A 24,473-nucleotide genomic window follows, 5' to 3' on the forward strand; every position below is an offset into this window, starting at 1 on the left:
GGACTTCCGTCGTGGAGTCGGTTGTGCTAGGGACCAGGGGCCTGCTGAAGTCTGGTGCCCTGTTACACAGAAGTCACCGGCCTGCTTCTGAGCGAGCATCGGCCTGCACCCCCACAAAGCCAAGCTGTCAGAGTCATGCGCCTGGAGGGAAACAGCTGGGGAAGATGGTCTTGGCTGAAGCTCAGAGGAGGGAAGAGGCCGACTGGATTCCCATTCCTGCCCCTCGTGCCTGGGCCAGGTCTCCTGCTTTTCATTTCCTCCCAAAAGACCAGTTGGGGTCTGGCTCTGCCTGAGACTTGGCCAGCATGGTGAAGCCCGGTTCCAACCCCAGCGCCACTGAGGGTGGGGAGCAGTGGGACAGAGCCTCAGGCTCTTTATTCTCTTGCTCTGTCACACAGCAACATGTCAGCGTTGAACAGCGTAACACCAGGGCAAGTTTAGGGTTCCTGTGAAAACTGTACCCTGAGAGGACCTGCGCCGAAATGGAGGCTCCCTTCATTTTCTGATAGAACTGCTGTCTGAGGTTTCCTATTGCTGTGCTGAAACAGCATGACCAAAGGCAACTTGGGGAGGAAAGGGTTTATTTGGCTTTCACATCGGGAGTCCCAGCCCTTTGAGGGACACCAAGGCAGAAGCTCAAATGTGGCAGGGACCTAAAGGCGGGAGCTGGTGTGGAGGCCATGGAGGGTGCTGCTTACCAGCTGGCTCATCAGGGCAGGCTCAGCCTCGTTCTTACAGACCAAGGGCCACCTGCCATAGACTGCTGGCCCCCCTCACCAGTCCCTAACTGAAATGCCCTACAGGTGTAAGACCTGGGCTCTCACAGCTCAGGAGTTTAAGATCTCGCCCTTCCCAGAAACTCTCACAGACCACGCAACTCGTTGCAAAAGCAAGAGGTTTAATTTAACCATTGCGCAATGGGGTCACCCCTGCCAGTCAGCAAAGAGTGGCCTTGGGAGACAAAGGCCTTTAGGTTTTTAAAAGAAAAATTGCAGGAAATTTGAAGTTGCAGTTTTGGCAATTTAGGATTGGATGAGGAAGCTAAAAAGTAAGATAATTGGTTAGTCTTAGGTGCTCAAGCTTGGCCAGTCCTGCCAAGTGTGGATGCAGCTGCAATTGAAGGTGGGGTGGTTAGCTCATCCTTGAAAATTTGGCTGGAGGTCAGTAGCTACTCAGAAGGATTGAGGCCATCTGGGTTCGTTGCTAAGAAACACTATCTTGAAGACAAGGGTCTGGTTATTCTTTTTGCTGAGTGAAGGTCATTGCTTGCTTGCTTTTTTTTTTATATCTGTCCTCACAGATAGGGTCACATTCCTCCATTCCCTGGAAAGGTACTAAGAGGCTTTAGCTTAACCTAGACCTAAAACTCAAAACTATAGGCTTTAGATCTATAGGTTACAAAGTTAGCCTAACCCTTTCACAGGCTTGCCTGTAGTCAGAGCTCATAGAGGTGTTTCCTCAGCTGGGGCTCCTTCTTTTCAGATGACACTAGCTTGTGTCAAGTAAACATAAGATCAGCCGGGTCACCAGGTTGGGTGGGAACATTTGATTCTCCTGCCTCAGCCTCCAGTGCTGAGATCCCAAATATTTCCATGACTCAGCCGGGAAGGGACAGGGGAACTGAAAAGTCTGTCTCCCCTGCACAGCTGTCTGTCCTGCCCAGCTCCTTTCTCCCCTGCAGAGTTGGGCACCAGGTGTTCTCTGTGGCTCTCTGAGGCTCTGCTGTCCTCTGGCTTTGATTTTAAACCTGGCAAACATGAATGCATGTTAAGAAGCTTCATTAAAGATGGTGTGGCGGGGGAGGGGGGCAGAGAACGATGACACAGCTGTATTAGCATGGGGTCCTGAGCTGGGAGTCCCTGGAATCCCCGTGAACAGTGGCAGTGGTCCTCCAGTCAGTAGCCTTAATGCTGGGTACTGAGGCAGGTGAACCCCAGAGCTTGTTGACCAGCAGCTGAGACAGTTGATGGGCTCCAGGTAAAAGAGTAACACTGAAGCGAGCCTCAGCTTCTGGCCTCTGCTGCACAGCTGTATCCATCAACCACCAGCCTGGAGGGAAAGGCTGGAGGGAAAGACAGAACAGAACAGTCAGGCGAGGAGAAGAAATATAAAGAGGCAGGTGACAACCAAGGAATCAAAGACTAGTCAGAAACCAGAGCTAGGACACCAGGTGCTGAAGGTCACTGTGAACTCTGGGGCTTAGGAGGGAGAGGACAAAGCAGATTCTGGCCCACTTCAGCTCTAATGCCAAGGTGAAAAAGCCATGACCTTTGTTTGTCCCTGAGAGAGCCTGGCTAAATAAGCCTGACCGAACCAACTTCGTGACAGGCTTCACTTTCTTGCTGAGATAGAACAGGCCCGAGTTTTCTGTTCCTCAGAAAAAGAAACTTCAGTTGCAGGAAAAACCACAGAAACCAGCGCGGCCAGGACAATTGACCTAGGGAGATAAGGTTGCTTAGCTACTGGTCTGAGAAGCCCTAAGCCTTGATCTAAGTCATGTAGCCTCCTGGGCACCAGCCAATCAATCCCAATCGAGGGTACGTAGCCACAGTAGAAATTCCCGTCTGGCTTTAAAAGGGGCCTTCAGCTGCCCTCGGGGCCTCCACCATGCTGTGAAGGTGGCGGCCCCAGCACACTGGACTGCTGCAGAATAAATGCCCTTTGTTGCTTGCATGGTACTTGAGTCTTTCTGGTGTCTTCTGGACCCTAACATCACCACACTCTGAACAGGAAGGCACAAAGTTATCACATGGCTCACTGTGGCCTTCTGCTTTTCCAAAGGGACACAGGAGAGCAGGAGGCCTTAACAGAACCCTGGGTAACTGCCGACACCTTTCGCCTAGGAACTGCCAAGAGGGGCCTGGAGCCAGAGCAGAAAGGAAGCAGGGTACTGCGGGGACTTGAACCCCGGCCCAGAGCATGGGCGTGCCACCACCAGTGCCTTTTGCTTTTTCCTGCTCATGTTCTCACAGACAAAGGTGAAAAGCAAAACCTGAGCGCGGCCATGGGCCGCGGTCAGGAAAAGAAACACCTGCGGCGGCTCCGTGTCCCTCCCAGGATGGCTGCTGCCTGTCCTAACACCCTGGAGAAGGCTCGGGGCACTCAAGTCCCCCTGCCCCTCAGTACAAGTGCTCCACCCTGCATGAGAAGTGCATCATCAACTCAGGCCCAAAAGCTGAATCACAGGTTCTGGCCTACTTGTTCTGAGACAGGGTCAGGTGAAACACGTTTGTAAGAGTAGAAGTTTCCAGAAAGCTTCTAAGCCACCAGAGGGCGGCCTCTGTGTGGCGGGGCCGGGTAGGAGAGGGAAGAGGGATGCTACTTTCCTTTTATACTTTTCCTCGTGGTTTCCAACTTTAGGCAGGAACTCACAATTAAACCCATCTCAGGATTAAGGGAGCCTTCAGCACTTAGTTAGCCAGAGTGCACCGTCGTCGGGGTCTGCTGGGTGCCAGCCACCTGCCTTTCATTCTGAGCTTGTGGTCACGGCGGAGTCCTTCCAGGGCACTGCCACGGTTGGCAAGTGAAGTCAGTGCGAAGCAGAGTGCCCACCAGCTCTCTCTAGCATGCCGTCCACGTGCCAGGAGGAGAGCCACGGGGGTCCCAGAGCACCCTGTAAACCCTGTAGGCCTCTGGGTCTCGGGGGCGGACCCTGGATCCCCTTCTGTGAGTTTCAAGAAGCTTGAGAACCCATGTCCTCGGCAGGGTCCAGGTGGGAAACTGAAGGCTGTAACCTGCCCAGAGCACCTGGGTCAGGCCAGGCTGAGAAGAAAGGCTGGTCACGCCCAGGAAGCTGAGCAGCCAGCTCCGCTCCACTTCACACCCACACCACAGGCTCATACCTATGCAAACACGCCGCAGGCTCACACATATACGCAAACACGCTGTAGGCTCACATACACACATACGCAAGCACAGTAGACTCACGTGTGCACATTTACACAGAGCAAACTAGCGCTAGTGTCTTTACAGTTATGCACAGTAGACTGGCAGACTCACATGCACACAACTGCAAACACAGCAGACACACATAAGCCTGCGTGCACAAGAGCGCGCGCGCGCGCGCGCACACACACACACACACACACACACAAAGACACATACGTTCGTGGACTGCCAGGCAGGCCAGCCCCTGCAGACCCCCCTACCTCTGTTCCCTGCCCCATCTCCCCCTGGCTGGTACCTTCTTTCTCTCCCAGCCTCCCTTCGGCTCCCCACTGGGCAAAAAGCAGACTTACTCACTGTAGCGGCTGATGGTCATCTAAGTCCCAACCTGAAACGCACTCATAAAGCTTGGGCCTTACAAGCCCTCGGAAATGGGGGAGTCAGAACACAGCCTGTAAGATGAGCAAAGGGTTAATTCAACATGGTGGTGACAGGACCCCCAGTGTGACTGCAGCAAGCCCAAGACTTGAGCAACATGGGGAATAAGACCACCGGTTAAAAGGTGGGGGTTGAGATGGCTTCTCAATGAGCAGAAGTGAAAAAGGCAGTGAGAACGGTGGGCAGAGGGCAGCGGCCTTCATGGTGGCCCGGGACCGTCCAGGAAGCAGAGGGCAGGAAGGCCCAAGGCCAGCTCTGGGGAATAATGGGGTCACTACACCACTAGGAGTGACACATGCTGGCACCTGCTCACAGGGACAAGGCCACTCCCTGGAATGTCCTGAATCCAAAGGGCACACCCTCTCAGCGTAGGTAACCGGGCAGACCATAACACGACCTGGAAAACCCCCAAATAACACCAACCACAACTGGGTAAAAAAAAAAAAAACTTGAGTCACTGCAATCAAGAGGAGGGGGGAGTGTGCGTGTGCGTGACGAACATGGGGGTTGTAGTGGATGGACTAGTATCAGCAGATGAAGTGGTGACAGGAAATGCAGCTCAAACCTTTCACTGCTCAAGGAGACAACCATAGATTTATCCTCAGAACACAGGGAAGGGTAATGTGACAAAGCAGCCTGGTCTACATAGTGAGTTCCAGGACAGCCAGGGCTATACAGTGAGACCCTGCCTCAAAAACCGAATACCCAAGAACAACAGCAAAACCAAAACAAACTAAGAGAGGGAGCCTCATGCTGTACACTACATCCCTGCTTCCTCAGATCACTCCACACTGCTCCGCACACAAGCTGTGGCATCTGAGAAGTGAAAACTGCCCATCACTTGGCAGCTGGAGGGCTAGGTTTAAACCACACAGCAGAACTAAAACCAAAGCAGAGAGAGCAAATCTGTCCATCTCTAAATATGGAAGCTTATGGATCATAGCCAGGCCCTCACCTGCCACCCTCATGGCTGAAGCTGTGGCAGCCCCAGGCGAGGGCTCCCAGGCCTCGGCCTAGTGGGGCCTCTACTCACTCCTGGCTGCACTATGAGCCGTAGCTAGAGGGCAACTGTTGCTTTTATTCCTGGCTTGTGTCACCACCTTCAGAGGCCTGTTTCTGTGAAGATGAGGACAGACAGTCACCTTGTTGGTGTTCACTGCTCGGGAGGGCAGAGGGATGCTGATGAAGGGTCTGGTGAAACCTGAAACCATGGCCAACAGTTCACTACTTTCCTTTGCTGGAAACCCCAGGGGCCTGCTGAGCACTCACTCCTTAGTGGTTTCAAGAGGCCTCCTCAGAAATACTTTACTCTCAGCAGCTGAGGGCCTCGCCTGTAGCCGAAGGCCAGAGCCAGAGCAAGTCTGCATAAGAACGTAAAATCCAAAGAGACCAGGAGAGAAGAATTAATGAGACCCAAGTGGAACTAACCCTCCGCAGTAGCTGAGGTCTGGGGACAGAGCTGAGCAGTGGAGTGTGCCTTGGGTGCACAGGGTTTCACGCCCAGCACCGAAACAAAACTCAAAACAAAACCCAGAGAGGGCTGCTTGCTTCATCTAAAGCTTCTTGGAAAAGGCCAAACTGGATGTCTTCAAAGTCTATTCGAGAGAAAGAAAAATGAGGGATTAAACCGGAAGAAAAACCATTCTTAATGAGGATGTCAAATTATATTTATAACAAAACCCAAAAACAAACCCTCTACATTAGCGTGCAGGAAATGGCAACTTTCTTGGAAAACAAACTTTGTAAATATGACTTTACAATGGCATGGAAATATTGAATAGTCCAGTGACCCTAGAACAATGACTTCCCGAGAGCCACCGAGCCTCCAGAGAGGAGCACCCTGGTGTCATGGGACAGTGTATGCTGTGCATTCCTTGGGATGAAGTCGCAAAGAGGGGGTCAGCCCTCCCCTGCCCGACACTGTGCCCCTCGGCCTCACCCTGTATTCACCCCACCTCACTGTTGAGGAGAGGCCTTTGAGTGGTGGTGTTGGTGAAGTAGCTTAGCTAGGAAGATCACTGACCATTCATCCAGGGACCCAGGTTCAAATCCCAGCACCTACATGGTAGCTTACAATCATTTGCTAACTACAGGCTGGGGGATCTGATGCCCTCTTCTGGCCTCCATGGGCACTGCATGCAAGCAAACACCTACAAACACACACACATCAAAATACATAAATAAAAACAAAGAAATGTAGATGGGCCAGAGGCAGCCTGTGGTCCTGGGTACTTGGAGATTAAAGTGGGAAGATCGCTTGAGACCAGTTGGGTAACACAATGAGATTTTGTCCCTTGAAAAACAAACAAACCTAAGAACCAAAAACTTAAGAACCATCTAGAAAAGGTTGTGCTCAGACAAGACCTCCCGATTGTCACTAACAGCACCCTGATCCCAACCTTCCCTGGTGACTTACAACCTTATACCAACTGAGCGGCTGCTCCAGAAGAAGACATGTTCTCGAAGTGTTGGGTGTTAACGCGGCATCCTGCCTGCTCAGGAGTTTGTCATTTGCAGAAAGGCAGATCCATCCTCTAGGCGCAGCACTCCAGCGCCTCCAGGGTGAACACCGGGTACCCTGGTGACAGTACAGCTCAGTCTTGAGGCCACAGAAATCCTCCAGCATTCAAAGGATTAGCAGTAACAGGCTCAGTTCAGGGATCCAGGGTCTCACGTGGAGCCCAGATGTCTTTGCTCAACTCCAGAATGAAGAATGAGGGATGTTCAGATGGAGCCCAAGTCTTCCAGGACGTCAAGACAGAGCTTGACCCTTCTACAACCTAGCAGACAGCTATCTCCATTTTTCTAATAAAGCTGTTCTTTACTTTCAAAGAGGAAAAAAAAAAAAAGCACAAGGAAGGCCGAATAAATAAATAAATCCAACATCATGGTTTTTAAACATGAAGATATTCAGATCAAGAGTAAACAAGTAGATGCCCTCCCAGAACCACGCCACTCACAGGAGACAGCAGTGTCACCTCAAGGGGACCAGTCACATAGGTGCTGGCCCCCCGAGGCTCCTGGGACACAGCAGCGTGAAAGAAACCTGAGCAAGCCAGCTGTTGCTTCCTCTACAGTCAGGTCACTTTTTAATTCTTGCAATACCAGAGAGAAAGCCTCAGGCAAGCTCTCTGCTATATGAGCTCCATTCCAAGCCTTCAGACTATTTGTCAAACAGGTAAAGGCCCTTGCCATCAAAGCCTGACTGCCTGAGTTTGATCCCTGGACCCATGTGGTGCAGAAAGAAAATTGGTTCATGAGTTGTCCTCTGACCCATACATAATGCTTGCCTGGCATACAAGGGGCCGGGGTGTGTGTGTGTGTGTGTCAGCCAGGCAGTGGTGGTGCACGCCTTTAATCCCAGCACTCAAGAGGCAGAGGCAGATTCTCTGAGTTCGAGGCCAGCCTGGTTACAAATCCAGTGCCTGGACAGCCAGGCATAGAGAAACCCTGTTGGTGAGGAACTAAACACACACACACACACACACACACACACACACACACACCACACAACACCACACCCCCACACCAGTTGCAAGCACCTACTTGAAAAAGGAAACATCAGCACAGGCCGGGTCTAATGGCATGCTCCTGGCGTCGAATCGCCCCCGCTGCCTCTTCACAACTACATCCACTACAAAGGCCAAGAGCCAGACACGGAGTGGGAGGGCTGCTGAGAGTGCAGAGACGTCAGAGATGTAAAAGTGCAGTTGGCAGCTCCTCGGAGCAATTAAGTGTGAAGCTACTGTGTCATCTGGAAGCCGCTCTCCTCCCATGCACAGACAGCGGAAACACATCCGCAAGGAGACGGAGCACGAATGTTCACAGCAGCTTTGGTTGCACCAGGCAAGCAGAAACACTTCCAGCCTCCAATGGAACGGACAGACAAATGTGCTCAATCAATGCAAGGGAATAGTTTTCGGACACAATGAGGAAGACGGATCCATACAATTCACTGCAGTTCAGATGGACCTTGATGATATTATGCCACGTGAGGGAAGACATGTCCCATTACACTTACATGAGGTACTGAGAGGAGGCAGGGTCACTGGGCAGAAAGCACAGAGTCCTTGGGGATGAGAGGAAGAACAGACAGAGGCCTTTGAGTGATGAATGAGTCAGCAGCTCACAGTACTGAATGCACCAACCACGGGACTGCCACCTCCAAGCCAGATTTTGAGACACATATTCAGCTCAAACTTTCCAGAAACTAACACTTTAAAAGAAAACGTCATAGTTTCACCAAAATTAAAAAAGGAACAGTGAAATACATAAATATTTAAAAATACTATAAACAAAACCAACCATCCAACCACCCCACAAAGAACCCAAGCGGATCACTCCAAGTCCAGAACAATGGCCGCTCAAAGCGCCACGAAGGGGGGTCAGGGGTGGCACGCATCTCCCAGGGCCAGTGCGACTCTGCTGTCTGTTGATGAATCTCACTGGTAGGCTGTGTGGAACATGACGATAATGCTCATGGCGTCTAAGTAGTTACAACATAACAAAACGGGAGAGATGCATGGAAGACACAAAGGCCCCACAGGGGAACAAAATCAGAGACGACTGTTCCTGACTAGAAAACCCAGGGGGACAGGCCTATCCCGTGTCAAGAGTGCGAAAGAACTGTGTTATTTCACTCGCCCGAACTCAAGCCCGAGAGATCATGATTAACCTTCTAACACATGGGCAGCAAGCAACAAGGCAGCACGAGGGTCATGAAGTAAACAAGAGACAGGCCCAGGGTGAGAGCTGGCATCCTGACACAAATCCTGTGCTCTTCAGTCCATCCACTCTGTTTGCCTTCCCGACGGCCCACCCTACTAGTGAAGCCAGTGTCTACAGCTACAGGGCAGAGTGCGGTGACACGTCTTTTCATGAGTTACCTACCGTGAGACACTTTTGACAGAAACCCACATCCAGCCACAGGCCAAAACAAGCCTTTTCAAGGAACAAATTTCACAAATGTACAAAACCTACAGGAAGAGGCCTTGGTTCCCGCCTTATTAAAAACGTCTGCGCCTGCTCCAAGTCCCTCTCTACCGAGTTTCCCAAGCGATCTGGGTGGCAATGGTGACTGACCTTCATCTGTCGAGGCAGGAGTGCACCGGGACCCTGAACACACCTGGGATGTCCCTCCGCTGCCTGTGAGCTAACAAGCTGCGTGCTGACACTGAGCACGTCAGCACTGATACCGCTTTCTGTGTAGCACAAACTTCCTGGGAGAAGCGCACGCGCACACACAAAGCAGGAACCTGAATCATGACGTAATTCAAACGCACAAAATTGGGAAAGGCACTGGGATAGCCTAGGGAGAGGCAACTCCAGGCAAGGAGACCAGAGAAACTATCATTAGTTAGCTGTGATTCACGGCGCTAAGGAAACCAGCTATTATGAAACAACCAAGTTAGATTCTTACCTCTTGCTCTATACCCAGGCAACTTCTAGAAGCTTAAGGATTGAATGTCAAAATGGAGCCAAGAGGAAGCATGATGTTCGTGACATGCTGATAGCAAGGGCTGCCAGGCCTGTTTCAGACACACTGTAAAAAGCATCGATCGTGCAGGACAGATGAAAGGAGCGCCCACAGAGCGCCGGGAGAAAGACAAGCAGGATGGCGACCCGGAGCCAGCAGAACCCACACGTGTTCCAGAAGTTACAGCTGCAGAGTTATCGTCAGACGAGGGCCACAACCCAGCACCAAGCCCAAACACAGATACTTTTTTATTTTTCTTTCTAAATACCAGAAAGAGCAAAATCAAAGACGGAGCTGCTAGACCTCGGAGCTGCCTCCGGTCATTGCTGGGAACGGCTGGACCTCATCCACAGGGAACACACCTGACATCTACAGTTTCAGGGTTTGCCAGTTCTAAATTCTGGACCAGAAAGTTCTCTCCTGAGAAAGAACTTGTCCTTGCTCTTTCCCAACAGTAAGCCAGGAAACATCTCAAGCAGACAGAGACGCACTACAAAGCTGCTGCGCGTCTCTGAGGTGGCCACACAGCGGGCTTGGGGAGGAAGATGGGTTGCCCTAGGGAACCACATGGTCCCTGTCCAGACACTCGGTCCATTTTGTCCAGAATTACTCAGTAAATGGGGGGCCACAACAGGCTTACTTCCTTGCTCATCACAGCAAGGTAAGTCCAGACAGAGACAGAGTGGGACAAAACATGGACCTCAAAGAATAATCTTAAATTAGACCAAACTTTCTGAGCTCACAGAATGCAGAAAGCAAGAAAAAAATTAACAGTAATGAGGTTTTTTTCTTAATATTTGAAACACCAAACATCAAAATATGTAAACAAAGAGCATTATAAATCAGTAAACACACCAACCAAAACAGGAATTAAATACCGCCTCCTTCAAAGGTCTAGAAAGCTGGGACGGGGAAAAAGCAGGTCAGACTGGAACACAGCAGCCACTAAAACATGACTCCATTCAGGCATGCCAGGGCCAGGTCTACAGAACTGCCCATGAGGGGACCACCCTCATGCAGGGCCTCAGAGAGCAGCCCTCATGTCCTTTCCCTGACTGTGACCTTGGGTACAATTTTACTGTTCAGAGAGGTATGCTGTTGTTGTTGAGACTATGTAGCCATGGCTGTCCAGAAACTCACTATGCAGGCCAGGCTGCCCTCAAACTCAGAGATCTGCCCTCCAGGCACTGGGATCACCACCCACATCTGGCTTGTGGGTGGAATTCACTAGGTTTGTATAAGCGCATTGACATTTTTATCACAACAGTGTGTTACGGGACACGTCAATGACAAAGGTACCAAACCGACAATATGACAGCAATAAGTAACCACCAAAAATAAATACACGGAAGTGCTCTGTGGGCCACCGAGATGGCTTAGCAAGGGCCTGCCACCAAGCCTGCCAACCTAAGTTCCATTCCTGCCACCCACACAACGGAAGGAGAGAACGCTTATCTGCAAGTTGTCCTGTAACCGCCCCGTGTGCCTCATGGTATGTATAATCCCCCTCCCCCCCACAAGTGTAAGCTTCAGGAAGTATTCTGTGACAGAGCAAACTGTTTTGGAAAGGGACAGGACACAGAGCTGGACCAACCGAGGTCTTCCAACTGTACAGGCTAACACTGGTGATCACATATCTTTTTGTTTTTTTTGAGACAGAGTTTCTCTGTGTAGCTCCGGCTGTCCTTGAGCTCAGAGCCTCCCTCTGTTCCTGGGTGCTGGGATTAAAGTCCTGCGCTACCACACCTGGCCTAATCACATACATTTTGATTTAATACAAAGTCAAAGCCACAGAGATGGCTCAGCAGGTGAGGGTGCTCACTGCCAAATCTGCCAGCCTGAGCTCACTCCCCAGAGCTGGGCGGTGGAAGAAAAGAACCAATCATGTCCTCTGTCTTCATCCTGCACCTGTATGAACAGACGTGTAAGAAATAGTTCAGTCAGGTTAGGCTGAGCCACGGGTAGAAAATGGAAAGACAAACCTTAGTCACACATAGGAAGAAAATCAAGACACCAAGGAAGGTTAAATAACCATACACGAATAGCATGGGAAACTTAGGAAGAGTTGAGCTGAGGTAGGATTGCCCTCACCATCTATCAAAGCACAAGCTGCAACACGCAGACTTGGCCTGATACAGGCGCACACCAGCCAGTGCCCACTTCTGTGTAGCAAGAGAAGGCTTCCTGTCCACACATCACCCATTACACCACAATTAAGTCCAGATAGAACCAACAGAAACAAAAGCAAAACCTTAAAAGGAGTGGGACAAAGCATGGGGTTCAAAGAATAGTCTTGAATTAAGACCAAGTTTTCTGAGCTAGTCATAAAATGCAGAAAGCAAGAAAAAAAAACACAAAAAAGTACATTCATATTTAAAATGCTGAACAACAAAATATAAAAAGTCAGGGAGTAGCAAGAGTTTGCAATATAGTTAATTTCCTTAACATATAAAGTAATACATATAAATCAGAAAGTATACCCATCAAAACTATAATTAAAAATGACTTCGCTTCTCACACTGATAAATAACCAACATTAGGGGCAAGCATTGGCCAAGGTTGGGGAAAGATCAACTGGAACCATCTTCCAGAAGGCTAGCTAGTGGCATCCAAGTTCCCCCATAGACATACTTGTCTACACACATGAAGACACATGTAAGTAGGTATTTACTACTTAGTAATATGCCCTCAGCAACAGCTCAGTTGCTCCCCAGAGCAGCAGTGAGCAGTTCAAAGGCGGCTACAGTTCTGTGAGCCAAACGGCCCTAATGCACGACAGGGTGTGGCCAGCCTGCACAGAGCAAGTGCCCACCTCTGTGTCTGCAGTTCTGACATGAACGAGTCACTTCAACCACTGGGTATGTAAGGAGCAAAAGTTGGAGGAAACTTGCAGGATAGCACCAGAGAGTAAAGCAAGGTCTCATCCTGACATGCAGTGGGGCCCTACAGACAGCAGAGGGGACAGTATTCTGGTCACTAAAGTGGAGAGGCCCAGCATGACCTTCTGGGGAGGAAGAGGGTGCCAGGCAGAAGCTGGCCCCATCACAGTGTCCAACTCTTCTGGACCCAGAGAGGCAAGGAAGAGCCAGGGGGAGCTCACACCTGTTCTCCTGGCACTAGTGGCCCAGGGGCTAGAGCACCCTTGATCTAGAAAGCTCTTGAAGGCACCAAGCAATGCAGCTTTCATGGGCGTCACAGCCACCTTCCTAAAATAGTTTGCTTTTTTTCAGATAAGGTTTTCTACAGCCCAGGCTGTAGAGACTGGCCTTAAATACTGATCCTCCTGCTTCCACTGTCCCAGTGCTGGCATGACAGGTGTGTACTATCATGCCTGGTTTGACTTTTGTTTTTAACCTGCTTGAGATAAAAACCAGAAAACTGCCAGAGACTCAAAATCCATCATCAATACAACATCACCCAATGAGAAGTTCTGGTAAGGATACGCAGTGCCAGGATGACCAGCCCTAACAAAACTTAGTTGATTGTGCCTGCAGAAACTCTACCGAACAAAACTGACAGTCCAAGACACTAGAGGAGCCAGAGCATGTGTGAAAGCCTAGAGCTACAGCCAGGAGTCATCTGCCTCTTTCAGGCCTGGCTCTGATACCCAAAGTGGTGTCCCAAAGAGTAAAACCCCGCTTGCAATGACCAGAAAACCCTGGAAATTGCCTGAAGACATCAGTAAGACAAAGAGTCAAAATTACCATCTACATGACAAAACCAATTACAGAGTTGCAAAAACAATACACATGATTCCATTTAAAAAGCTGGTAATGTTAGATAATTTCACGAAGGGAAGATGTCTTAGGGACAAATACTGGCACCTGTCATGGAAGACAAACACTATTTAACTTCCAAGTTCAAGACTAAGTTTCCACAGTCGTGCTACACAGCCCGGTCCACTACAGCAGTACCTACAGAAGCATATACCCAGCCAGGCTGCCTCAATCTGCACAACCGTGTCCCCTTAGAAGGGCTACTTTAAGGACATCCAGGCCAGAGTAATTAAACAATTATCCCTTCTTGTGTCTTAGACCTTGGGGTCCCTATCGTCACTAAGCCAGTTACCGAGTTTACACACAGATGACAAGAACAGAACATAGCAGGTAGTCTCCGTGGGTACCTGTGCCTGTGTGACAGAGCCAAGAGCGCAACTGGCAGGAACGGGGAGTCTCACATGCCAAGTGCCTAAGAGGGCATCCCAACACCGACTCTGGGGTACACAGGCCCACTTGTCATTTGAGGGCAGCAAAGCAGGGCACGGCAGTTGTCTGACCCACTCGGACACGGCGGGGGAGGGGAGGAGGAGGCACAAGGGGTTGCCTATGAGGACCATCTCACCTTCCAGCTGTCGGTTCCCCGCTGTCAGAGAGGGGCAGCTGTGTGTTCACGGGATGCCCTGCCGCTAAGTGGGATCCTGCCAACCGATGCAGGCTCCCATAAAGACATCTGAGCAGATTGGCAAGACACAACTTATTGGTAATCATTGGTGACCCCGGATTGTGAGAGTGCTCAGTCTGGGCTGTCTGAGGCACTTCTCTATGAAGACAGAGACAACAACCCTGCCACCTGCATCAACACAGTCTCTACACAGCAAAGAGATGAATCCCACCCAATTAAAAAAGGTCCAGAAGATTTCAGGAGATTCATTTCTACCGAGTTACAGACAGCTAAAAGAACGGACGCTCTGAAAAATTCACTCGGGTAAGGAGTTTTACTGTGACGGCAGCCTGAGAGGTGGGTGCAGCGAGGCCCGGAGGAGAAAGCTGCTTTCCTACTGCCCTGGTTTTTGTATTGATGTCGGCAGACATGCTGACAAACTATAAGAGCACCGGGAGCAATAAAAGAGCCGCAATGAGCCGAGGACGGTCAGTTCAGTCTGTGCATTCGAGTTTCAATAAGGGACAGAGGCTACTTAAGGAGTGTCACAGTGCCTTCCTGCCAGAATTTAAAAGTAACAATTGTTAAGGTTGTTATCTTACTTGAAAAAGCAAAAAACTAGAGCCTGAAAACGTCCAATACTTTAGACACATAATTATGAGACCGGTATTGGGAAAACCAGAGCAATAGCTTACCATCATTCCTAGCGCTGGGAGAAATTCACCTGCATGAGAATATTTGTGTCCACATAGCAAAGCCAGGTATGAGCAGCTGAAGAAAAAAAAAAAAGAAGCAACTCCAAGCCAATTTATCAGTTACGGTCAGACTTTGACAGTTTAATTCCTTGTGCATCATATATGTTCATCTTAACGATTAAGAGGAAAATATACTTGATAGATATAACTGGTCAGAACTTTGCCCTCCCAAACATTGGCAGTCCTTATGGCCAAAGATGGAAAATATAGAAACAAAAATAAACAAGGAAGGAACAATACAAACATTATCATGTTGAATTTGCCAAGGATTTCTTAGAAATGACACCAAAAGTGCAGGCAACAAAAGCAAACACATATCAATGTCAGAGCTTTGGGTAACGGTTCTTGTTGGCAAACCCTAACAGGCTACTGAGCTCAAGCCCTCACTCAGGTCCACAGGATGAAAAGACTGACTCCCGAAAGTTGTCCTCTGACCTTCAGGAGTGCTACAGCACAAGCACAGCACTGTATGAGCAGATTCGTGCACAAACACACAAAAACACAAGTATGTGTGACCATAAAAAAAAAAAAAAATCAACAAAAGGCAACTTTATGGAGTGAAGAAAAAATGCCAAATTATATTCAGACAAATCCTGCAGGTCAACAATGGTGACAAACCCATAACCCTTTAAACAAGAAAAGCACTTGAGTTGACATTTCCCCGTGAAGTCTGCATGGTTGACAAGCACACGGAAGACCAGTGAATGTCGTCTTGCGTCCATCAGGACGGCTGTGCTGCACCCTGAATAGCTGAAAAATGCAGTCTCAGAAAGACGTAGCTGTGTCCGTCCCACAGCATGGAAGTCTCAAGAGCAAGTCGGAGGGCAGCAGCAATGCAAGGGCTGCTCATCAGCACGCAGAGAGGGGAAAACACACAAAGGACCAATTACTTGGCTTGTGAGCAAAGAAAATCACACAACCAGGATGACCTATGATGATGTCGTGTAAGCAAAACGACCAGTCAACAGGATAGACAGTGGGTTTTGGTGGGTAAAGCTGCTGGTGGTGTAAACCTGATCATTTGAGGTTGACCCCTGGGATCCTCCCTCGGACTGTCCTGACTACACACATTCCTATGCACTATAAATAAAAGGTAAACACTGTATGATTCTACATACATGTGGCACCCGGAACAGTCACTCACGGAGACATAAAGCAGAAGACTGGGAAGAGAGCCCAGGCTTTAAGTTGCCTGATGGGTAGTTCCAGGTTTTGCAGGGTGTGGAGGTCAGCTGAACACCACTAAAGGGCACTTATAAACGGTGGAGATTTCTGCTGTGCATAATGTTGGGCAGCAGTCAAACAAATGGAAATAATCTGTGATGACAACTACATGAACAAATGATCTACACACAAAGGAAAGTCTGGATTGTAAAATCACCCGTGCACTGGCCGGTCACGCCACTCTGGGGAGTGCACACACCAGCTTCAGAGATGCATACAGATCCGTAGCTCAGAAAACCCTTCTGTACAGTAACTGAGAAATATGAACCTAAAGAGGACTGACAGTCATTTCCCCCTAGAAACTGATTTTCAGCATCTCAAAACAGTAATACATATGGTAAAGTTTGAGCTAAAAGTCTTTAAATCATTTCCCAAAAGGAAAAGAGCTGAAGGTCGGAAGGTGAGCCTTCCCAGCAGGGAAAATTTCCTGCTGTGAGCTGGTGGCCCAAATTTCAGCCCTACAACCAGTTCCTGAAAGTTATCCTCTGACCTTCACATAGGTCAGTATCTAAATGGGACTGTTTCAATAGTCATGTAACAGAGCATTTGGTACCACTAAGAAGATGCTTTGAATGACATGACAAAGATCTCACTCTGTGTCATAGAAAAGCAGATGTAGACAGAACTGAGGTACAATCCCACCATTGCTGTAAAGTACACATAGCTGATGTCAAAGGAAAGAAAATCTCTGAAACAAATGCCAACAATGTTTGTTAATGGAACAAATGAACTTTTTAACCCCATTTACTTTTTTGAAAAATCATAGTAAATCCTTTTTCTGCTGAGAACTCAGTAAGGAACTATTGAGATGTGGGAAAAAAAGAGGAAGGTGACAGCTGTCCTCACCAGGGACGGTGGGAGGACACCTGTGCAAGGGAAGGCTCTGCGTTCCGCCTGAATCCTTCCCAGTTTGGCTTTCTCTGGACAGTCCCATTTGCATCCTTATTTTGGGATGGATATACAAATATTGTCAGAAGTACCTGCATTTCCTCTTCAGCAACGGCTAAGACATGGATGCCACTCGCGCTCCTTGGCAATGCACAGGTTAGCCCACATTAAAGGTTCTTTTGGTCACTTAACATGATCGACCTCAGCCCTGCTGCATTCCAGATGAACTCCCGCCTGAGAGTTCAAATAAACCCACTCACGGTAAGACAGCCATCCAATGACCCGAGGGCCAAGAGCAGTCTTTGAGGGACACTGTGGCTCTCCTCTGTATGCCCAACATTTGGGAGGGTGAGGGATGATTGCTGAGTTCCGTACCAACCTGGGCTACAGGGTAAGAGTTTGACTCGAAGATCCAAACCAACATTCCTACAAGTCACGGGACAGCACAGTGGGTAGCCTGCTTCCGCCATTTCTGACATAGCTGGGGATGAATTCCTTACCAGCCTGCTGGCACGGGAAGATGAAGGGCAGAAACCAGAAAGAGGCTGAGACAGACCAGAGACAGTAAGAGGGTGTGTAGACAGGCGTGCACTGGAGGAAGCTGTTGTGGGTCTTAGAATTCACACCAGTCTGGGCTGCATGGTGAGACCTTGTCGTTCAAAATACCACAATGAAGTGTGGGGAGAGAGAAGGCCCCTCTATTCAGCAGCACTTACTCCCGGTAGTCCCATAAGCCTAGACAGAAAGCTTCCAGGACACCCCATTCTGGCTTCTCAGCACAAGTGTGAGGTCACTGATGGACCAAGGAAAAATACACACTCCAGCCCCTGCGGCAGGGGAGACTGCTCCTCAAGCGCTGCCTGGTCCCCACCCTACTCCATCCTTGCCAAGACAACAGTTCGCTAGAGCCACAGGCTGACCTTTGCTTTCAGCGTGCAGGCTCCTATCCTAGCAGGAGCTGGCAGTGTTCGAAGCCCAAAATCTGTTTAAGTGTAAGCAACATTCCCTGTTTTAATAACACAGCACAGCCCCATTCAGTACGGGCTGGCTCCCATGACCACCCAGTTACATTCCTACCCAGGACTGTTGCCAGGAATGACCCACTCCCTGAATTCCAAAGGATTCTGCCTACACCCTCCCCACAGTAAAAACCTTAGTCACGCACCAGCACAAACAAGCCCAGGAGAACTACATGTTCAGACCCAAATCAAGCCCATGCCAGCTTCCAAGAGTGAAAATATGAAAAGCTACCACAGTACCATTTAGATGGCTTTCCCCAACCCAAAACATTTAAACACAACCTGGGAGTGTCCTGGATTATGTACTGCCTTACCTGGACACTCAGCATTACCCTGTGTGCTGTGGCTCTTGCCTGCAACCACTCCCAGCCCCTCCCTCTCGGCTGGTCTAGACCAGGTTACCTGCTCTTAACTGCAGTGAACCTAGGCCTAACTACAACAGGGATGTGACCGAGGTCGAGGATGTAACAGCCATGACAATTCTAAGGAGCTTCAATCGCAAACCTTTATTTTGCTGTTAAGGGGAGAAAGTGATTAGTGGCTACACACTGAACACTCCAGTACAGACAAGCAGGTGCTGCTGACCCGGTACAGCTCTTCACACCTCCCTGTTCCAATGAGACCAACACCTGGCTGTTCCAACGACAGTCATCATGCCCTCCCTGCTCACAGGCTTTTCAAACACCCACACAAAGCAATCACAAAACCACCAACCCAGAAGACAAGGCCCCGGCAAGCAGCACTGGAGGCTGGATTCTAAGAGACAACACAAAAGCCACTGGCTGTCGCTTTACCACTGAACACGGTTTTCAGAGTCAATCTCTGCAAATCATCCTCTAGTCAGGTGGGCCCTCCCCAGTTTTATTTTTATTTCCCGAACTGATTAGTTTCCTCCTCTGGTCGAGGATGGGTTAAAAAGTGCCTTTCAAACCAAAGCACAATGATTCATGGCAAAGGCACAGGTGCACGGAACAGGTTTCCAAACAGTGATCCCATAAACGCAAGACCACGTCCCCTTGTCACAGTGACGCAAGTGTGCAAACGCTGCTGTCTCCCAGCCAGTTCCAGAAATTCAAGATGTGTTTCGTAAGGCATGGCTCACACTACATTCCTGTGTTGTGTAACGCATGACTTGCACAATATGTTCCTGTATGTGTTGTAAATGGATGCATGACGCCCAAATTCATTTAGATAGCATTAGAATCTCCAATAACACAGTATCCGATAAGCCCGCAGGAGAACCAGCACAAAGGTTTTTCAAGAGCCCACAATGTGGGCATTCACAAGCCCTCCCCCTTTAATCCTTGGAAACCGCTTCCCAGCAACCCTTTCCAGCTGCCCCCATAGGTTGGCATGTTTGTGTACTCTTGAGTTTGACAAGATCGTTCAAGTAATTATAAAAATGTTTTCAGACACAACTTCAGTTATTCCCCATTCAACAGCAAAGCAAAACAATTTTGCTTTTCCTCTTGGATTTGAGTCTTTGGATTTCGATAGTTTCCAAGCCACCGCCACTAGGACACCAAGGATTCGTTCCCCCTTGTTCCGGATTTACCTTCTATGAGTGCTATTTAGTTCCTAGACTGTTACCCCCATCGACCCACATTTCCAAGCACACCCCTGCCAGCACCCCACTCCTCCATCAAGCCTCTGGCCAACACCAGTGCCAAGCACAGCCAGTCCCACCTCTGGTAACAGTATTCCCAAAAGCCTGATCCAGTACAAGCTTAAGCCAGAAGGACAAGTTTTAGATGACCCCTGTAACCCCAGCAGGGTTGAGAACCCAGGCCAGCCACCAGGCCGAGTCAGGAGAACCAGCCAACAAAAGGAATCAAGAACTAGGTTATAAGTTTGGGTAGCACTTGCCTACCACCCAGCGCCAAACCCAAACCCACAGGACATCAAATCCCCAGGGACCACTGCAGGCCCACCATTCCCTTCCAGCACCAGATGCCACCCAAAGTTAGATACGCCATCTACAAATCCCAACAGAACTTGGACAGTTTGTGCTCCCCCCATACAAGTTAACAATTGGCTCCACAGAATACCCTTCCCCAAAGTCATTTGTAAGTGAACAGGTTTCCCCAACACCCAAAAGTTTTATCACACTAAGAAGTCCTCTGACCGAGGCAGAGGAGGCCGGCTGCAGAAGCGGGGAAGATGGGTGTGGTCCCCGGACTCCATCTACAAGGCACGCTTCTCGGAGGACATCAAGCCAGTGTCCTACACCCCAGGAATCTTCTCGAAGCCAAGTTTGTAGCACAGAACTAGCAAGACTGGAGGCTTGGTTTAGAAGATGCAGCAGCCGAATGAACGCCTCTCCCCCCCAGGAGAGGGGGGTGCCGCTGGCATTCCCGAATCCGGAGAATGGTGCTCCCAGAACATTCACAGCCGACAGCCCCTCCAGCTGGAAGCCTCTGCCCGCCCCCCCCCCGAAAGCTGATCTGAACTTAAAACGTTGGCCTCCTGAACCAGGCCTGGACACATGGCGGAGCGGAACCTCCTAAGCCTCTGGAATTCACTGTGTAGGGCATCAACTTAGGCCGATGTCTCCGCCAGGGTCTGCCCTCCTGCACTGCTACGACTCACACTGGCAGGGGCTCCATTCCTCCTGGTGCCATCTGCTTGGCATGATGAACACTATAGCAATAAACCACATCCATGAGGCATTTGGTGACCGCACAGCCGTCACCCACCCAAGGCTCAAGCCCCAACCCTCCCCACCCGGTCAGGGTACCCTGCACTTTTACCAGTGAATACCAAAGCACCAGAGTCCGAGCCTGTGACACCGATCTACACCTTCCCGAGGCTTACCAGATAACCCAGAGGCCAAGGTTTTAAGTGAATCCTTAACCTCAGGGTTAGAGGGAACAGTAGGGCAAGAGGGAGATCACAGAAGAGGGAACCACGGGACCTAGGGAAGTCCAGAGGGGAGTAGGTGCGATCAAGGAACCACGGGACCTAGGGGAAGTCCAGAGGGGAGCAGTGCGATCTGAAAAATAAATCTGTGGTCAATACAGCCCAAGACGCGCGCCCTCCATCTCAGCCGTCCCTGGGCCTGGCCTACCTGTCGAGTAAAGACAACTCGCCTCTACAGCCCACTCCTCTCACCCAGAACTGGGTGTTGTCAGGCCAAGCCCAAGTTACATACCACCGTGGGCCACAGCTGTGTGCCCAGCGAAGCTAAGTCCACTTTCCGTTAGACCAGGCCTCATCCCCACGCAGGGACACAACCCCTCATCTGGAAAATAAGGAGTCTGCTGGTCTCGCCAAGGTCGAGGCCGACCCACGGCCCGCCTAGCTCTGCCCCCACTGCCTGCCTTTCCTGTCCAAGGCCTCGAGGGCCCGGGTCCACCCGTCTCCAGACTTTCTACTCTGCCACTCAATTCAAGCTAGGCAGTGGGCTAGGTAAGCCCGTGAAACTGTGCCTTCCTGGGGGTCAAGTGGCCCCGCTCCAAGACCCCAGGGACAGCCTGGTCTCGAAGGCTGTTGTCCCTGTGTGGATCGTGGAAGGCGCTACGGAAGCTGCCTTCCACTGGTCCACTGTCCCAAACACTAGCCCCCTTTTTAGCTAGCTTCCCTTCTCGCACCCCAACCCTAGTGGCTGCCCCTAACTCTGCCATCTCTTCTCTGAGCCCTCAACTAGCCACCTCCTCCCCACCACTCAGCCAAGCGCCAGCCCTTCCTGTCACTAACTCCTGCAGGTGGGGGGACACAACTTTTGCTTTTATAGTCTTGGGTCGCGTCACCCGGGCATTACTCAACGGAACGATTCCTCCACGGACACTTAAAAAAAAGTTCCTCCCCGACCTAGCCAAGGCAGCCCACGAGGGGCGGGGTCGTGGCCTCCATCGACGGCCACTCCCTCAGATGGCTCATCGAGCCTTTCTCGCCCCTTTGGCAGGGCGTCAGGGGACGAAGGACATTCCCGAAGATGGTATCCGGGAGGTGAATACCGTCAGGGACAAACGCCCTTCGCTGTCTGGGGTGGGCAGGCCCGACCGGGGCGGGGGGCTGGGGGAGGGGAGCACACTGACTCAGGGCGGAAGGAAAAATACCAGTCGCTGCAGGTCACCACGCCCCGCGGGGGCCCGAAAGAAGGGCCGGCAGGGCGCCTGGAAAATTCCACCGGGTGGCGGAGGGATCTCTGCAGAGGCGCGTCCGCCGCCGGGGCGGGGCGCGCCCGGGCGCGTGACTCCTCGGGCGTTGCCGCCGCCTGCTCGGAGGGTGACGTCAGCGCGGGCGCCCGCAGGGTCGGGTGGGGGAGGACCGGCTCAGCAGCTAGGGTGGGGCGCTGTTAATGAATTTATTTATTTATTACTGCTTACTCGCCCTGTATCCCAGCTGCCGCCTCTTCCTCATCCCTTCCCAACCCTCCCTTCTCCTCCCAGGCCCCTTCCCCGGTCCACGGATGGGGGAGTGGGACTCTGGACCTGCGTCCGAGGTAGTCAGTGGGGTTAGAAGAAAGGCGGTTGCAAGGTTTTAGTACGAAGCTCAGGCGTGTGAAATGAGTCTGCGAATTTGTGTGTGGTTGCAGAGGACGCCCAGCCCAGAAAAGTGGGGTGTTGTTTTTTTTTTTTTCTAATCTTTTTGCTTTCGGGTGCGGGATGGCGAGAAGAGTGGTATTTTAAAGCCCCATTTCCCTGCGACAGCTTCTGGCCTGTGGTGGGGGCCGGGTTGAACGACCATTGGGGGAGCCAGGCTGGTTGTCCACGCGGGGTGGGGCCCGGCCAAAAGGACACCTTGTCCGCAAACCTCTGCGTTTTCCCCGAGCTCAGCGGGGAGGGGCCAGAGGTTTGGGGAGGGTTTTCAAAAGGGGAATTGTCACCGCTGGTGCCAGTGCGGGGCCTGGACAGCCTGAAAGCCCCCTACCACCACTGTGAGGCCTTTCTTAGGCTCTAGAGCCGCCTACCTCCGCCGCCACCGCTCCCAAAAAAGAAAAGAGAAAAAAGTAGAAGTACAGTTCAAGGAAGCCGAATGAGAAAGGCAGTTGGCAGAATGACTGCCCCGCAGTCTCCCGGGCTCACCGCCCACACGGCAAACAAAACCACCCAGTGTCGAGAGCCTCCCTTAGCAACCTAGAGGGGAGCTGGGGGATGGGGAATGTTCCCTTGCCCCTGGCAGATGGAATCTGCAGGCGGGCCGGGCTTCGACTGCACCCTCCCCCGTTCCCGGAAAACTGGTGACTCTCATGTGACCCGCGCTACAGAGGTTGATTATGTGGCAAGCGCTGGCTCGCTTCCCGGCGGCTGCTTCGCTTGGTTCTTAGGCCGCGTAGGTTCCTGCCCCTCACCCTTCGCCAAGGCCTCCCTATCAGTCTTTCCCTTCCCCCTTATTTATTTTTAAAAAGGGTCTCACACTTGCCCGTACCGGGCCAGAGTTGGTGGCAGTCCTCCTGCCTCCTCCTCTCTAGTGCTGGGATGACAGGCCTTTACCACTCTGCCTGTCTTTGTCTCTGTTCTTACTCTGGCCACAGTTCGAGGCGTGGGTGGTGGTGACCGCCTGAGAGAACAGGAGTTGTTTGTCCAAATGTTCTAGAAGGCCGGGAGGCGGCTCTGAAACCAAGCCTGAGAGGCCTCCTGCCACTTTGCAGGCCCTAACTGTGAAGTCGGGGCTTAGACATTGTTGAGCCGCCTCCACAGCCCCGTGGGGTTCTAGCTGTGGGCTCACGGCTTCCCTCATCTATCAGTCGTACACTCTTAAGACATTTTTTCGAACGAGTAGGAGTAGGCCTAGTTGGTACCACACAGAACCTAGCGTTCTATAAAGCTGGGGTGTACCATCAGATCTGCAGCTGCCCAGGGACCGGCCCCAGTTCTCAAGGGCAATAGGGCCGTTTCAGAGGTTCCAGGCCTTTAAAGACACGGTTTTTGGATGTACGTGAGGGGACCGGTGAGGCGGCCTCGGGGCTGTGCCGTGCCCACCCCTTTGTTGGTGGACATACTCTAAGCCTGGGTCCTGCTTCCCTCTAACACCGTGAGCTCCACCCTGCTCAAGGACAGGGGCAGGGCGGCCACTGCTGCCGCAGACGTCCCCGGATCAAAACAAGCTGTAAACAAGGCTTTGGGTGGGGCTGGGCGCGACAGCTTGCAGCGCCCGCCTGGGTACGCTCTTTCCAGCCAGCTCTGCGGTTCCAGGCGCGGCCCACTCTCCGAGCCCTTTCTCAAGGACACGGGCAGTTCCCCACCGCCTTTGCCCCATCTGATTTGAAAGTCAGCTCCGCCTTGTTGTTTCCAAACTTGGACGCAGGGAAGGACCTCAAGATGGCCGACAGAAACACTTGACATAGTGAGAAGGGTTTGGAAAGGGTTAGTGTTCTAGCTAAATGTGCCCTAAGTACCTGGCCAGTATTGCTGCCACGACTAGAGACTATTCCGGAACTCAACTCCAGCCCCCATCCTTCATGGG

The 24,473-nt window shown here is 51.1% G+C and overlaps 1 long non-coding RNA gene across 1 annotated transcript; it reads right to left on the reverse strand.

Moving 5' to 3' along the window:
- Window positions 1–2,942: 2,942 nt before the first annotated feature.
- LOC132654596 (uncharacterized) lies at window positions 2,943–23,483 on the reverse strand. Its single transcript, XR_009592228.1, has 2 exons — window positions 7,870–23,483; window positions 2,943–7,147 (listed from the first exon to the last, which is right to left on the reverse strand). It is a non-coding gene; the product is annotated as an uncharacterized LOC132654596 (long non-coding RNA).
- Between the last annotated feature and the right edge of the window lie 990 nt (window positions 23,484–24,473).

Source organism: Meriones unguiculatus, chromosome 1 (genome assembly GCF_030254825.1).
Source record: "Meriones unguiculatus strain TT.TT164.6M chromosome 1, Bangor_MerUng_6.1, whole genome shotgun sequence".
Taxonomy (NCBI): Eukaryota; Metazoa; Chordata; class Mammalia; order Rodentia; family Muridae; genus Meriones; species Meriones unguiculatus.